This window comes from Bacillus rossius, chromosome 8 (genome assembly GCF_032445375.1).
Source record: "Bacillus rossius redtenbacheri isolate Brsri chromosome 8, Brsri_v3, whole genome shotgun sequence".
NCBI lineage: Eukaryota > Metazoa > Arthropoda > Insecta > Phasmatodea > Bacillidae > Bacillus > Bacillus rossius.
Window position 1 is genome coordinate 32,175,597 of NC_086336.1, and position 17,536 is coordinate 32,193,132.

Below are 17,536 nucleotides of genomic sequence, written 5' to 3' on the forward strand. Positions count from 1 at the left end.
AACAACCTCCTTCGGATACATCATTTTTTTTTTCCCCGTTTAATATTGGTGAACACATAAATGAATATAACATTTTATAAAAATTATAAATATAAAGTATTTAGTTTAATTTTTGACCCATGGCAAGTAGACAGCAAGTAGACAGTATTTTACACACCTTAGGAACGTGGTTCTTAATTAATGTTTAAATCTCCCGAAACTATCATGGCAACCGAGCGGCGTTTTTTCTTTGTTTTCAGTTCTTCATATTATGTGTAATATTTTGTGTCATTTTGCTGATAGTTGCTTTTGTGTTCTGCCATCAATTTTAATTTGTGATGCACAGGTTTTCCATATCTTTGATTGCGTAGGTCGTTAGTGATTTAAAACATTTCTTCATACCGGTAGGTTGTGTTTTTATGGTGATGTCAGGCGGGAAACTATGTTTAAAAAACTAATTGATAAATGTAAATAAATAATTATTTGTAAAATATAGCCTTTAAATTTCAAAAAAAGTTAAGTTGCAGAACATGCTGTATTGCATTTCTCTCATTTATTTGGTTCACAAGCACAATATATTCAGACGTAAACATTTGACAGTTATTTTTATTATTAATTTTTTATAAAACAATTAGGCATTAATAATTGCCTATTTGATCTATGCTGTAATTACTCTTTTTAAATAACCGGTCTTATCTTGTAACTAGCAGCATGAGACTTTTTAGAAGAAGTGTAGATCCTGATACCATAACAATAATTATATTTTACAGCCCTACCTATTCTAGTCTAGAACATGATACAGGTTGAATATTAGGATACCTACAATATTTTATTCTGTGCTGCAACCCTACCCGGTTTAGTGTATTTTGTGATACCATTTTGATATAATTAAGTAAAGATATATATTATATATATATATATATATATATATATATATTTATATACATATATATATATATATATCTTTACTTAATTATAGAGAGAAAATGTATGGTTGTGATTGTAGTAGCAACATGGTACCTAAGTGATAGGCTAGTTTGTTTCATGATATTTTATGATATTTTATGTATTTAATGGAGGAAGTAAAATATATACAAGAGTTATATTGATAGAACATATTTATTTCCATAATGCCATTATAATTTTTAAGGTTTTAGTTATTGTTAGTAGAATTTGGGTACATTTCATTTGCTATTTTAAGTGGGAGTCATGTGTGTGTTTATTTGGCAAAATTGGGTTTAATATTTGTTTTATACATAAGGTTAAAAATATTTTTTTTTTCTCGTTCTGGTTCAGCTACACTAAAAATGTTCTATATGTTTGCATTGCGATATGGTAGCAATATTGTTCATTTTGTTATCAAGGCAGTGCATAAATAATTATGAGCTGTGAATTCGGTAAATATATTTACTTGGGCGGTATTTCTGAAAAAAAATGTTAAAAATCCAAAAATACCTTTATTTTATGCTCTTCAACTTCCTCTTTTCATTAAAAGTGGCGGAGGTAAGAAATTCCAAATACTTTAGGAGATATCGAATTTTTAAATTTCATCATATGTAGTTGAGGGGTATTTGCGAAAATAAATGTTAAAAATCCGAAAATACCTTTTATCGTATGCTCTTCAACTTCCTCTTTTCATTAAAAGCGGCGGAGATAAGAAATTCCAAATACTTTAGGAGAAATCGAATTTTTTAATTTTGCAATGCAAGACCTGTGGAACCATTCGAGCGGCGCCATTTTTGTTATTTTGCCGTGTGTTCGTGAATACGTGAATCGTGAATGCGTAATTAATAAAATGGTTGATTAGGTCAGGTCAGTTACATTATTAATACTTTCAAACTAAGCCGACATTAAAAATTATTTTGTGAATTAATTTTAATGGCTGTTTAGTTTTAAAATATTTATAATGTAACTGACCTGACCAAACAAACCCGGACAGAGGGTGAACAGTAAACTAAAATGGTCGATTAGGTCAGGTCAGTTACATTATAAATACTTTCAAACTAAGGTGATATTAAAAATAATGTGAATTAATTTTAATTATTCTTTAGTTTTAAATTATTTATAATGTAACTGACCTTACCTAACAAACCCGTAACAAAGGATGTACAGTAACAACTCACGTACATTTTTTTGTTACTTATTACTTGCGCAACAATATCAAAATAACAAATAAGACTTTAAAATTAGAAACGTTAAAAACTCACCTAAGTTGGAGGTGGTAATTAAACTCCGTTTTAAACAATAATTGAACTAAATAATCACATATTAGTTCATTTGAATTCTGGCCTATCACGAACAATCACGTGACATCATTATCCAATAAAAAAATAGATACTCGTACGTAAACAAGAAACAATGGTGCACGCACCCCACAGGAATGCGCTGGTTTTGTGCTGAAATTTCAAAATTCGATATCTCCTAAAGTATTTGGAATTTCTAATCTCCGCCGCTTTTAATGAAAAGAGGAATTTAAAGAGCATATAATAAAGGTATTTTCGGATTTTTAACATTTTTTTTTTTTGGAAATACCGCTCAACTACATATGAAGAAATTTAAAAATTCGATATCTCCTAAAGTATTTGGAATTTCTAATCTCCGCCGATTTTAATGAAAAGAGGAAGTTGAAGAGCATAAAATAAAGGTATTTTCGTATTTTTAACATTTTTTTTCGGAAATACCGCCCAAGTAAATATTTACCGTGAATTCTTTTGGTACAAGGACTGGAACAGAGCATTTTGATAAGAAAAAATTTGTATGCTTGTTTTGGACAATATTTGTTTCTAGAGGAAATTACTTAATATCTCTTCGGTATTGTGTCCTATAGTAGAATTGGTAGGGTTATAATTGGTATACTTTACGATACCCAGTATATTAAAATCATAGTAAAACAAAAGAAAGAAATTATAAAATAATTCCGAAAGTTACGTTTATCAACTCTATAGGCCTTCATTTATTTACCCTGAAAAAAGAGTTTGAAAATTTGTACTGAATTCTGAGAAACTGCAATTTATAAATTCAATTAGGTAGTTCGTTCAGTGTTGCAGCCACTGCCATGTTGTGTTTTAATAGCGTAGCAGAGACTGTTTTCCATGAGAGATAGGTATCCCTTATTATGTTGTTGCCACCTTACTGTTTTCTTGATGCTGTGATTCTCCAGAAATTCGTAGGCATATAGTGTAGCAGATACTTATAAAAACAGGGATATTTAATGTCAGTACATTACAGCCGAGGCCAAGACTGTTTTCCACAGCCCCAGCTGTGACTTACTGACATTAAATATCCCTGTCTTTTTTTTTAAACAATCTTGTATGTGCTATCTTCCTGAGGATCTCTGGAGAACCACAGAATCAAGTTGTAGATATTATCAAGAAAAACAAACAGGGCAGCAACAACAATCTGGGCAATCTCTTATAGAAAAGTCTCGGCTAAATTATTAAAGCACAACTTGGCAGTGGCTGTATTGCTACAAAGGACACCTACTTAATTCAACCTATAAACGGTAGTTTCTCTGAATTCAGTAAGAATTTTCAAACTCTGTATTCATCGTAAATAGAGTACCTCACTTAGCACGGCTTCAGATTGTGTGAATTCATTTAGCGCGATTTTAATTTTATTGACTCAGTCTATAGCACGTCTGTAAACTTCAGTTAGCACGAAATCTCGGCAGGCAAAAAAAAAAGTGGAGCACAACGCCACGAAATTTGTTTCAATTTCTGTGAACATGTGCTGTGGGATACGTTTAGCCAAACAAGGCGGGGAAGAGAATTGTGCGCAGGTCTGTCTACGCTATCAGCTGTTGTACAAACATCAGCTGTGGCAAGTTAAATTGCAGCTATGGAGTGTAAAGGACCAAATGTTTTTTACGTCCGCGCGTATGCCGCCGTGCCGTACCGTTGTCGCCTGGACACAGACCGGGCCGTGAACTCAGTCTAGCCAGTGGCAGGGAATTCACTCAAAAAAAATTCAATGTCTGCCCATTCAGCTGCCGGTACGTGCTTGATCACTCATAATGCATCGTGTTCAAGTATTTGAGACAAAACTAGAAGTATTACAATGCACAGATTGTCATGAAAGCCACGCTTATGTTGGTCGCACTTTAGTTTTAAGAAAGTCAACTGTGCGCACAATCGTACGAAATAAGGACTCTTACCAAATGTTTATATAAGTCTGATGCTGTTGTTTGTACTAGCGGGAATATATTTTACATTAGATACAGGAACAGAAATGAACAGATGATTCACGTGGAAAAGGTTTTTAAATGAATGTTGCAATGAAAAAAAAATTGGCTTGACAGGATTGGTGTGAACCAGGTGGTGATACGTGAATAAGCACTTTAATTTTTGAAAAATTAAATTGTAATTATCTCAACAGTAATATCGGTTTCACTGTCAGTAAAGGATGGTTTGGTTTGGAAAAGTACACGATGTGAGTTGAAGGTTACGCTAAGGCGGGCAAGTCAGCCAGCTGACTGATGATAAAGTACATAACCACGTATCTACCATTACGCAGTATCGTATTTGTCATACAAAGTGAGAGGCATATAAAGATAAATGGTGTGACATATTTATAGTTGAGTGTTATTCAATGCATTTATATTACCTACGTAAAGTATATTCCTGCACAATTTTGGAACACATTAAATAAATTAGCCTTGCTATTTATGGAAACTAATGCTTCAGAATATGCAATTTCAAATAACACAAGCATTTTTAGGAACAAATTAGTCGTGCTAAGTGAGGGATAGGTGTGATGTCTGTAGTGTTTAAAAACAGAATTTGGGAATTCTTTAATTTTTTTTAAAAAGAAAGCACTAAACTCTTACAATTTACCCTACACTCATTACCACACATGTTCTGCAGCTCCTAGCTTTTTAAACATCCAGAAAGAAATTTTTATCCATTAGGTTATTACCTTGTTCTAATACTATTTTTTATTGCATTACAACTTGTCCCGTGTCTTTTCCTCACCTTCCACAACTGATACTAACTGAAATAACAGACAACCATCATTATTCTCTTTTCCATTGTTTCCAATGCAACAAATTTTACATTATTTCAACCATCTCATTTTCATTGGACTACTTTTATGATGTCATACATTTCCCTTATTTTTTCCCACATAATAAAAAAATTTATAAAATGTACTGTTTTATGCTTTGAACTTGACCTGACGTTTGGTTGTTTAGTTCGTGTAGCCACATATAGGCAATATTTGCACTAGATTATATGTAGGTAAATGTAATTTTAAAACTTTACTGCAAGCTATAGCGTGCTTGATATTTAAAAAGTCAGACAGAAATTTCTCTTAATATAACCATTACATTTAATTTGTGATAAGCAAATCACAGGGACCCACAGGTATCTGTAGGTACATAATATGGGTTTCATAGGTAAATAACAGGAGAACACTGCTTATCTTTTTTTTTTGGAATAATTTTCAGGGGATAATACTAATATATTTACCATGGTAAAAATTCTGTTTAAATGGAGTTTCATGCTCTGGAAATAAAACTAAACAAAATACAAACATCACTTATAAAATAAATGTTTATGGTATGAAACATATTTTGAACATTAATTGAGGCATGTGAATTGCCTTTCAATAAACACTTTCAATTCTCATGTAATTCAATAATCATTCTCATGTGGCAATAGATAAAATTAATTGAATAATTGATCTTATAAAGGGGTCTTTAACACTTTTACCGAAACCCTAGGCCTCACACCACTAACCAAAACCCCCGGTCTGTCAGACCTCAATATAATATAACCCATGATTCTATTAGGTTTTAATGGTAATTACCCTATATAGTATGAAAAATGGTGTTTATTGAAAGAATAAAACCAATTGAGCCAAAAACTACATTTATTTCGTATGAAAAAAATCATTATAAGATCAAAATATTATGTTTTAGAATGTTCAATGAATTTTCAAATGTTTTTCAAATGTTCAAAGAAAATAAAAACATCACCTGATTAGGAGATGACTTCCTTTGCACATTCCAAGCAAAGTTTTCTACTGCACTCCAGACAGATAGCCTTTGAACAAAGTATGCACTTGTAGGCCGTCTACCTTTTCTTTGCACTTGGGCACGTACTGCAGGTTTTCCTCTTCTCCATTTTGTCACTCGGTCCAGCGTCAGCTTCGTCTCCTTCTCCCTTCCCTCTACGTTCTTCGGCTGGCACGTCATTTCCAAGCACTCTTCTGATGTCTTCTTTCAGGGTTCGTTGAAGGCTTGGAAGAGAGAACCTTTTTTGAAGATGGGGTTTGATGAGCTCAAAACTCGACTGTTTTATGGACTCGAATCGTGTCAGAAGAGAAGAGTTCTTGTAGCTCATGTACAGGATGAACGAATTCACGGAACCAATATTCAGCATTCTGTAGAACATTGCTACTGGCCATCTTCTTGTTCGCCGGCTCGAAGAATAGATAGCACACTTCATGTCCATGATGTAAACTCCACATTTAGTTGCATTATAATGCGCTATTATCTCAGGCTTGCGTTTATTCTTGTTTTTTTCAGTTGAATGATGCATCGATGAAATGAGGATAACAGCTCGGTTTTTCTTTGGCACATAGCTCAGTAAAGTAATTCTGTCTCTAAATCCATACAATGATGAGCCAACTGGACGTACAGGATCTTGTAGAAATACTTCTGGGATAGCCTTCTTGTCTTTTTGTACTGTGCCGACGTAAGTGAGTTTTCTTTTCAGTAACTCATCTACAACTTCAAGTGAGCTAAACCAATTATCTGCAGTAACGTTTTTGTTACTGTTTACGATCGGTTTACAAAGTCTTACTACAGATTGAGTTGATATGGCAAGGGTTTTTTCTGTCTCACTCAGTCTCACGGAATCAGAACTCTTTCCGGTGTAGATGTAAGCATTTAGAAGATAGGAGGTTTTAGCATCACATAGACACATGACTTTGATTCCATATTTCTTAGGTTTTTTTGACATAAACACCTTAAACCCGCACCGCCCTCGAAAAGGTACGATCATCTCATCAGTCGTTACCTCAGAAGATACTGAGTACGATCTTTTGCAGTTTTCAATGAAATTTCCAAATATTTCAGATATAGGAGCAGCTTTGTCTGTTACTCTTCTTTGATTACGTGTTCTAAAATCATCGAAGCATAGACAAATTAGATGTATCTCGAATTGTTTGATGGACATAGTCGCTGAATAAATCGGTCTACTGTAAGGATCTTTTGTAAATACAGAAGTTATTTTTTCTTCATTTGAAGATAAAACTGATGATGCCAGCAATAATCCAATTAGAGCATTGAGCTCCTCAATGTCTGTATCTCTATAGTTGTTTTTTTTTAGTCGTAACTGACAAACCAGCTCTTACGGCTTCAAGTTTTATGTTGGTGTTCACTAGGATCATGTTCATAATTACGTCATCAAACAATAGCTGCCATACCTCTTTTTTGCTTGGTTGGTTTCCGAGTGTTCTACCTCGTGCTTGTAATCCAGGTAAGCCCCTAATAATGTTCCTAGCAGGTGTTCTCACGTTTCGGGGTGGTGGCTTGTTGGTCCATGCGTTTGGCACTACTAGCTCAGTCTTCTTAGTTCTTTCAATGAAAAAGACTTCTCTTACAGCTTGATTAGCTTGATCCACTATTGATTCGTTCGAAGCATCCTCTTCTAACAAAATTTCATCTTCTTCCTCAGAACTGTCATCTATAACTTGTCTTCGCGCCCTGGTAAAATGAAGTCGGGATCTTCGTCGGAGTCGTCCACTTCACTTACACTGCTTGTTTCATCGTCAGGTACGTCATTATGCAAGAAATCTCGGATAATATCACCAAACCGTGGATCACTAGGGTCCAAACGTCTTCGGGGTCGGTTTTGATTACTACCACCCTGATCCTCATCCATAGTACAAAACAATATCTTACACACAGATTTAGCCTAAAAATGTTATACACACTACTTTAAATACTACAACGTAACTAAAAACTAAAAAAAGAAATCAGTTCAAACATAAACAGAAACCCTCGGTCTGTGTGACCGCGCGTCACCACTACACTTACAGAAACTGTCGGTCAGGGAGACCGGTTTGTTTACTATTAGGGCTCAGTCAAGGTCAAGTGCCGCACTCAAACTGAACAAAGGATGTGTCAGCAGTAGGAGGGGAGGGTGGGGGGAAGGTACTAGGGAGGTGGACCCGAGACGTCCCATTAGTGTTGCCAACATTAAGATGTACAATTTCCTAGCGGTCTGTGAGACCGGGGTTTCGGTAAAAGTGTTAATGTGATTATCAAAAACTGGCTTAAGAAACTGACATTTTCTGTTGAGTTTTCAAGTTGCGCCCGTAAAGAGATATTCATGGACAGTAATAAGTAACTGTCATAGTTGGTAAATTAAATTATACTACTCATTCTGAAATTTTGAGACATATCTTATGCATTCTGATTTGTGGTTCAGACATACTGAAAGCCATTTTATTTTGACCAGCGTTGGATCTAAATCTAAATGTTTTTAAAATGAGGCTTGTAGACCATAAAATATTTCTATGTACTACAAGCAGCGTGCTTCCTTTAAATTTGGAAGGATTAAAATTTTTGAAGTAGTACCTGCTTTAATCTTTTGTCCATACTGATAACTTTTCGTAATTAATCACAATTTTATTTTATACTTACACACATACATGTTCTTGTTATTTCCATAGACTAAACGATAACAGTTTCTTTCTATCAACACAAAATAAAAACCGTCAATTTATATAAACAAAACATAAATGGGAAATCGATACAATGGATGGCGCTAAATTTGATTTCATTTTAACACGCCCCTCTCAAATTTTTGCGTCTCTACAGACTTTTAATCCCATTGCTTCTGCATGACGATGATGCGCAGGTCCTGGAAGCGGCTTTGTGAGAGCATCAGCAGGCATTATTTCTGTTGGTATATGTCTTAAACTTAGTTCATCATTTTTAAACAATTGACGCACAAAATGGTATCTTGTAGCAATGTGTTTAGTGCGTGAGTGACAAGTAGCATTTTCTGCAATGTATTTCGCACCTCTGTTGTCTGTTCCGAGATCTATTTTTGATAAATCAATCAAGTTCAATTCCAACATTAAATTTCGTAAATACAAAGCTTCGCGAGCTGTTTCTGACAAGGCTACATATTCAGCTTCAGTGGACGAAATCGCAACTGATTTCTGTTTCTTCGAACGCCATGATATTGCAGCTCCACTTAATGTAAATACATATCCTGTGTATGAAATTCTATCGAAGATATCATTTGCGTGATCTGCGTCAGAATATCCTTGAATTCCATATGAGTTCCCCTTAAATGCTAGGCCATAATTTTGGGTACCTCGTAAATAACGTAATACACGTTTAGCTGCTGACCAATGAATATCTTGGTACTTTTCATTGAACTGCGATAATCTGTTTACAATAAATGTAATGTCCGGACGAGTAGCGATTGCCAAATACATCAATGATCCAATTAATTGTCTGAATGGTTTTTCTTCACTCCCTTTTCGATTTGAATTTTCATCTGGTAACTTTGCTTGATGTTCACAGGGAGTGTTTACAGGATTACATTCTTCCATGTTAAATTTTTTCAAAAGATCGTTTATATATTTTTGTTGACTCAATATAATTTCACCATTTTCTTGATTAATTTCAACTCCTAAACAGTGTCGTGCTAATCCTAAATATTTTACTTCGAATTCTTTTGCCAGACCAGTTTTAATTTCATTTAGCTTCTTTTCATTCTTTGATATGTACAAAATATCGTCAACGTAGACAACTAAAATCGTATACTGATCTTCACTCATGTTGTAATATAAGCAAGTTTCGCTTGCGGCTGAAATAAGTCCAATACCTTGCAACACTTCACTTAATCTTTTATGCCACTGACGACCAGCTTGTCGTAGACCATATAACGCTTTCCTTAACTTACAAACTTTATGTCCTTGTGCTAGTGTCAGGAGCATTTTTTGAGCTTCTTTTCCTATTTTGCTGTTTATACCATCATTTGTAATTATTTCTTGTAAAGCTTCTTGAATGTACTGTGGGGGTTCCATAAATATTTCTTCTTCTAAACTTCCATTTAAATAAGCTGCGACAATGTCCAATTGAAAAACTGGCAGTTTTTCACGAGCAGCCAGTGCCATCAAAAGTCTAACTGAATCTAATCTTGCTACAGGAGCAAATGTATCAGTAAAATCAACCCCTTGTCGCTGCGTTAAACCACGAGCTACAACTCTTGCTTTTCTTCGCTCAAGTGTTCCATCGGGCTTTAATTTATTTTTAAGAACAATTTTACTTGTGATAACTGCTCTATGTTTAGGACGTTCAACTATTTCCCAAGTATTATATTTTATCAAACCTCGAATTTCTTCAGAGATAGCTTTCATCCATTCAGCTGCTTCGTTTCCAGTCATAGCTTCTTTCAGTGTTATGTTAACCAAGTTTGCTTCGTCGAGTATGTCAATTTCATTTTCTGCACCATCAACAAATATTTCATCATCACTCAGAACTCCTTGCGTTCCAGTATGGTTATAATTTTCATATTCTTCTTGATCTTCATTTACTTTTGCTGTTGGTCCAGTGTTATAAATTTTACGCGGTCTTCCTCGTTTACCTAATCTCTCCAATCGTGGTCTTCCGGCCATTTTATGCAAAATTGGCTGAAAAATTTCATCTTGTGCCTGTTCTTTTTTATTTATTTGCTCATTTCCTATTTCTTCATTTTCTTCCTGAATTTTATTTTGCATATGTACACATTCAAAATCATCTTTATTACTCTCAATGGTTTTACTTCCCTTTTCTTCATTCAAAAATTGGTTTTCCAGTATTCGTACATCTCTTGCTACAACAACTTTCCTTTCGACTGGAATCCATACTCGGTAGCCTTTCGATTCTTCAGAATAACCTACCAGCACACCTTCTTGTGATCGTGAATCAAATTTTGATTTTCCTAATCCTTTTTCCAAAACAAATGTTTTTGCGCCAAACACTTTCAAGTTACTCAAGTCCAGCACTTCTTTGTTCCAAGCTTCAAATGGAGAATGACTGTCTAGACTAGATGTTGGGCACCTGTTTCTCAAATAATTTGAAGTAGATACTGCTTCAGCCCAAAATCCATGACCTAATCCAGAACTTATCAAAAGACATCGTGCCATTTCAACTAATGTTCTATTTTTTCGTTCTGCCATTCCATTTTGTTGTGGTGTATAAGGAACTGTCAGACGTCGACGAATACCATTTTTCTTTAAGAAATCATCAAATTCCTTATTGCAATATTCTTTACCGTTGTCTGACATCAAACATTTTATTTTACGACCAGTTTGTGTTTCAACACAAACTTTGTATTCCTTAAAAACTCGAAAAACATCACTTTTATTTCTAATGAATCGAACTTCACACCAACGAGTGCTGTCGTCAATGAATGTCACGAAATACCTAGCGTGTCCTAATGACTCTGTTCTTGATGGTCCCCAGACGTCGGTATGTATTAATTCCAATATGTTTGTACATTTTTCAGATTTCTTGGGAAATGGCAAGGCGGTCATTTTTCCTCGTAAACATACCTCACATGTTCCCAACTGCTTTTCTCCATTTAGCTTTATTCCAACAGCTAATCCTTTTCGCGGAATCTTTAACAAGTCTTCTTCATTCAAATGACCAAGACGATGATGCCATAACTTCAAACTAGCAGAATTATCGTTTGCAACATTTGTTTGTTCTCTACTACCGCAAACATAGTATAGATTTCCAACTCTTTGTGCTAACAGTTTTATCTTACCATCTTTCCCGAAAACTGTTGCACCAGTTTTGTGAAAAGTGACTGTATTTTCGTGATCAGTGATTCTCGCAACAGATAACAGATTTGTTCTCAATTCTTTTACTAACAGTGTATCATTTAGTTTTACCGACCTGTTTACTTTCCCATCCGTAGTAGTAACTTGCGCAGTTCCTTTTGCAACAATTTCAGTCTCCGCACTGCTAGCTAACAAAACTTTTCCATTTGTTGATGACATATTTAGAAACGCTGCTTCATTACAACACATGTGAGACGTGCAACCACTATCCAGACACCATCGATCATCGCTTGATGTAATCTTCGTATGTAAAGATTCCTCGGTAATTTTCTCTTTGATTTTGAACACATCTTCAACTTGAGATTCAACTTTTGACGAAAATTCTTGACCATCATCACTTAGTTTTCTGGGACAATCAATTGCCTTATGTCCTATTTCATTACATTTAAAACAGTTGTATTTGAAAGGCCTATTAAAATCACTATTGTATCTGCGTGGACTTCCTCGATATTGCTTGAAACTTTTCTGATTTTTCCTTACCCACATAACCTCAGAATCGTCTGTATCTCGTTGATTTTTAGCTTCATACCTTTCGATAATTTTTTCTCGAAGAACATCCGGTTTTGGCAATTCGTTTTGAGACTCCATTGCACATCTAAACATTTCAAAACTTGGTGGTACTGCGTTTAGAAGTAACGTTGATTGTAAATCATTGTGCATCTGAACGCCCATAGCTGATAGTTTTGCAATTATATCGAAAAACTCCATCAGTTGTGTGTGGAAATCATCATTTTCCCTTATTTTGTACGAAGTTACGCGTTTTAATAAACTTGCCCTTTTTACTGGTCCTGTGGAAGCATATTCTGACTTTAACTTATCCCAAACTTGTTTTGAAGTTTTTAAACCTTTTACCATACGTAATAAACTGGGATCTATGGCAATTATTAGATCTGATTTTACTTTAGCATCATCATCCTCCCACTTTTCAAGGTCTCGTAGTGAAGCGTCCTTACCTTCAACTGGTTCTGGTCTTGGCTTTCTTCCATTAACGTATACCCATGTTCCATTTTTAACCATCACAGCTTCAATTTGAATTGCCCAAGTATCGTAGTTCTCCTTTGTGAGAGGTTTAATCGAACTTGACGAAGAAAACATCTTAAAAAACTTATTAAGTCTGATCAAATTTTCACGAAGCACAACTTTTACATTCAGTGGATCAACAATTTATATTTTAAGCACTCTGGGCCCATAACCTGATAACTTTTCGTAATTAATCACAATTTTATTTTATACTTACACACATACATGTTCTTGTTATTTCCATAGACAAAACGATAACAGTTTCTTTCTATCAACACAAAATAAAAACCGTCAATTTATATAATCAAAACATAAACGGGAAATCGATACAATGGATGGCGCTAAATTTGATTTCATTTTAACACTGAGGGCTGATCGCGCATTGCCGGTGATTTTGAGATGTTAACTATGGGCGCCACCACATGGAAGGGCACGTGGACCCGGCGGAGTCTCTCGCTCAGGGCGTGACGTAGCCCAAGTGGGGACGAGTTACCAGCCCTTTCTATCCTAGCTACCCAGACCTGGCCCGCTCTAGGCGTCGGGCACGCCACACTCCTAGACTCACTCACCACGTGATTAAATAAATACTCACTTTATATTTATTTTCCAGATTTAATTTCACTAACACGTCTCTCTACACGCCCGTTACACGTTACACATTACACGGTTAAAAAGCCTGAGGCACGAATCGGTTTAGGTGAAGGCATGGTCCGCACACGTGGCCATGCTGCAAAGTTTACTTATTACACGATTGCTGAAAACTCGACTGAGACAATTAATTAATTAAACAGTCCGCTGACCGAGAGCTGCCCCGAGGATGACGTACGAAAGAGATTCAGAAATAATTAACGAGACAGAATTACTTGGTCAGTGCTGAACAAAGGTTGAAGTCCCCGGGGTGCTGGCGCGTCTGCTCTCGGTCAGTGATGAAGATGGACTGGGCTGAGCTCATCGCTCGCAGGTGGCAACATGGCGCCCTTCGCGCCAACACAATTACCGTTACTATATTCTACGATTCCGTGCCCCGGCGACAGTTGGGTAAATTACAGATAAACATTAAAAAATATATAAAAATTACTGACAATGGAAAGTTCGTTACTATTTACTTATTTAATGACAATTTATGTAAAAGCATTCCTACCCTCGTCCAAGTCCGTGCCTGTTCGGGTCCGCCCGGGCAACGTCTATAGTTATTTAAGGTAACCTATTTAAATTAAAGAAAACACAAGTAAATTGCACAACACTGGGGCAAAGACGAATGAAAACAAAAAGGGTTTACAAATAATATTAAAACGTAGCAAATTAGGGGTGCGGCGCACTGCAGCTAAGCGCCCTCTTGTGGTAGTTCGTGGCGCGCAATTCAAACACACGACTACGTACATGGCGGTACAAATGCCGGGGAAGGGGAGGGAATGTTGAGGAAACGGAGACTGACTAGGCTCATGGGGCGTAGCCCCGGCTGACGTCAATTGCCCCCCCCCCTCGAATAGCCGGTCATGTCGACGTTTCCGCTGGGTCGCCTGTGGGCGTGGTCGCCCCCTTATCAACAACAGCTGTGCTTCCTCGCGATCCCTCGGGGTCGTAGCGTGTATCGCGGAGCCGGAACCGGGTCTTGTGACGCCAGGTCTCCCCTCTCTTCCCGCGGTGCTTCGTCTTCCTGCGGCTCGGTTACTGTCACCCTGAACGTGGAGTCTGCCAACGAGTAATGCAGAGGCCACAATGGCTCGTCCGGTGAACTCGGCCTACTCTCTACTTCCTCCGGCCACCTTACAAGTGGTTGGGATGTCGACTGGCCCTCCGTCACTCCGGGCGTGTCCCTGAGAAATCCCCTGAAAGGCGAGACGTCACTCCCCGAGTCTTCGAACAGCCGCCTCGGCCGGACATCTGTGACTGCGAGGGGTGTCGCCTGTCCCGCCCCCAGGTCCGGGAAGCCTCTGAACCCGCCCCCGTCTGTTGGGGTGGACGTGGCCAGCTGTGCGGCCGCCCTCCCGTCTGTCTGGTCCGCCGCCTCCGTCTCTTCCTGTCCCGTCTCCGCCTCGTCCGCCGCCTCCGTCTCTTCCTGCCCCGTCTCCGCCTCGTCCGCCGCCTCCGTCCCTTCCTGCCCCGTCTCCGCCTCGTCCGCCGCCTCCGCCTCTTCCTGTCCCGTCTCCGCCTCGTCCGCCGCCTCCGTCTCTTCCTGTGCCAGGCGCACATCGTCCCGGTGATATTTCGCGGCCCGGCCTGAGGGTAACTTTATCACGACCGCCGTGGGCCCCGCCTTGATCACTGCCACAGGGCCAAACCACTTTGGCGCCAGGCCGGCGCAGAAGTTGCGTCGGCCGGAGGAGAGTGGGTGGAGCCTCGCGTAAACCAGCTGGCCTGGTTTCAGTTCAGGGGGCGGGCGGGTCGTCTCGGGTGTGCGTTGTGCTTGGTAAGCTGCCTGGTTACGTCGCGCCCTATCGTGCGTCTCGGCCAATCGCCTCAGGCGTCCTTCGGGGCTCTCTACGTCCGGGTCCGTGTGTTGTTGCCGCACGTGGTATTCCCCGGGGAGGGTGAGGTTCCGCCCCTGGACCATGGTGGCTGGTGTTTCGCCGGTTGCCGCGTTCACCCGTCGCCGGATGCAGTACAGAATGTCCGGGATGTGCGTGTCCCATTGGGCGTGGTCGTCCGCGAGCCTCAACCGCAGTTGAACCTTCACCTCTTGGTTGCGTCGTTCCGTGGGGTTCGCGCGGGGGTGGTACACGGGGGTGGTGTGTAGGATTACCCGCCATTTTTTTCCCAGCTGTGCCCACCGGCGCCCGCCAAATTGGGTGGCATTGTCCGACAACAGGACCCGGGGGTACCCCCACCTAGGGAAAAACTCCGTCTCCAGGCTGCGTGCAATGGTGCCGGCGCGGATGTTCGCAAGTGGGTAGGCCTCCACCCAACGCGTGTAGCAGTCTGTCACCACCAACAAAAATCTTTTCCCTCGGGGCGTGCGGGGATATGGTCCCATTAGGTCTATGGCGACTGTATGGAATGGCTCGGTGGGCTGCCTGGGTACCTGCTGGGCTGTCCCGTCGGTGCGGCGCGCCTTTTGCCTCTGGCAATGTTTACATCTCCTCACGCAGTCCCGTACAAACTTGTTTACCCCTGGCCAGTAGAACTGTTCCCGCAGATCGTGTCGCGTCTGGTCTGCGCCGGGGTGTCCGGCTAGCCTGTTCACGTGATACATGTCAAACACCTCCCGGCGGGTGGCGGCTGGCGCGAACGTCCGCCATTGGCCAGCTGTCCCCTTAGGTCGCGCCTGCAGTGTCCCGTCCAATACACGGTAGCCTTCACATTCTCCGCTCCTGCAACGGCGCACGATCTCCTGTGTGTCCGTGTCCGTGAGTTGGGCCGCTCGCACGTAGGCGTCTAAGTCATCAAGCTCCGCGCCTGGCGGTAATGTCGGTGTGACGTTAAGGTTTAGGGCACACAATGCGGCTTGGGTTGTCGGGGTGCGCGGGGTCCTGGGTATGCGCCCGCTGGACGGTGGCAAAAGCTCCTCCCACTCAGCATCGTCACAGGCTGTGACGGTGACGTCCGGATTTCGCGACAGCTCGTCCGCTAGTTCGTTCTGTTTTCCCGGTACATGCTCGACTTCGAAATCTAAGGCCTGTAGCAGCATGGCCCAGCGCGTCAGCTTTGAACGTCGTCCCTGCATCGTGGCTAGCCATTTGAGACATTGGCTGTCAGTTCTCAGTACGAATTTCTGCCCCTCCAGGTGTGGGCGGTAGCGTCTGAGGGCCCAAACTACGCCTAGACACTCACGCTCGTTTACACTATACCGCTGCTCGACGTCGCCGAACTTGGCGCTTGCATATTCAATCACCCGAGGCTCGCCGTTGTCGCCGAGTTGTAAAAGGATGGCCCCGATGCCCTTCTCGCTCGCGTCTGTTTGTACGATCAGGGGTCTGTCTGGGTCCAGCCGCGCGAGTAAGTGGCACTGTTGAAATCTGCGTTTTAGCTCGTCAAAAGCGTTTTGGGCTTCCGCGGTCCACCTGAACGGACGTTTGGGTGACAGCTGTTCGGTCATCGGCGCCGCTACTACCGAGAACTCTGGAACGAAGGCTCGCAGCCAGTTAGCTAGCCCCAAGAACTTTTGCAGTTGCTTGCGCGTGCGTGGGGGCTCTTTGTTGATAATCACACTCAGCTGTTTTTCCGTGGGTCGGTTTCCGTCCGCGTTAACCACTAGGCCCAGGAAATCTAGTTCTGTGGTCCCCAGGTGGCATTTTTCGCGATTGCATGTAAGACCATGGCTCGCCAGGCATTCCAGGACTAAGGCTAAGTGATGCGCATGTTCTTCCCACGTCTGAGACCAAACAATTATGTCGTCCAGATACGCGGCCGCAAACTTGCCTGAGTAGTTGTCTAAGACCCGTGTCATCATCCCTTGGAAGGTAGCGGGGGCGTCCTGTAGGCCGAATGGCATCGCGCAAAACTGAAATCTCCGCCCGTCCGGGGCTGTGAACGCCGTCTTGGGTCGGTCCGCCGGACGTATCGGCACCTGCCAATACCCAGATTTTAGGTCGAGGGAAGAAAATATCTTGGCGTTACCCAGGCCTGAAAGTGTGTCGGCTATGTTCAGCAGGGGGAGTGGGGCATTAATTGTCACTCTATTGATAGGTTTGAAATTGACACAGAAGCGTAATTTCCCGTCTTTTTTTTCTGCCAACACGACCTGGAA

At 40.3% G+C, this 17,536-nt stretch overlaps 1 protein-coding gene across 1 annotated transcript in view; it reads left to right on the forward strand.

The window, feature by feature from the left end:
- The first annotated feature begins 183 nt into the window (after positions 1–183).
- Positions 184–17,536, forward strand: part of LOC134534711 (uncharacterized) — a 29,301-nt gene continuing 11,948 nt past the window's right edge. Inside the window, exon 1 of the mRNA XM_063373188.1 lies at positions 184–383. The gene's annotated coding sequence lies outside the window, so the exon portion shown is untranslated. The remainder of the gene's footprint in view (positions 384–17,536) is intronic.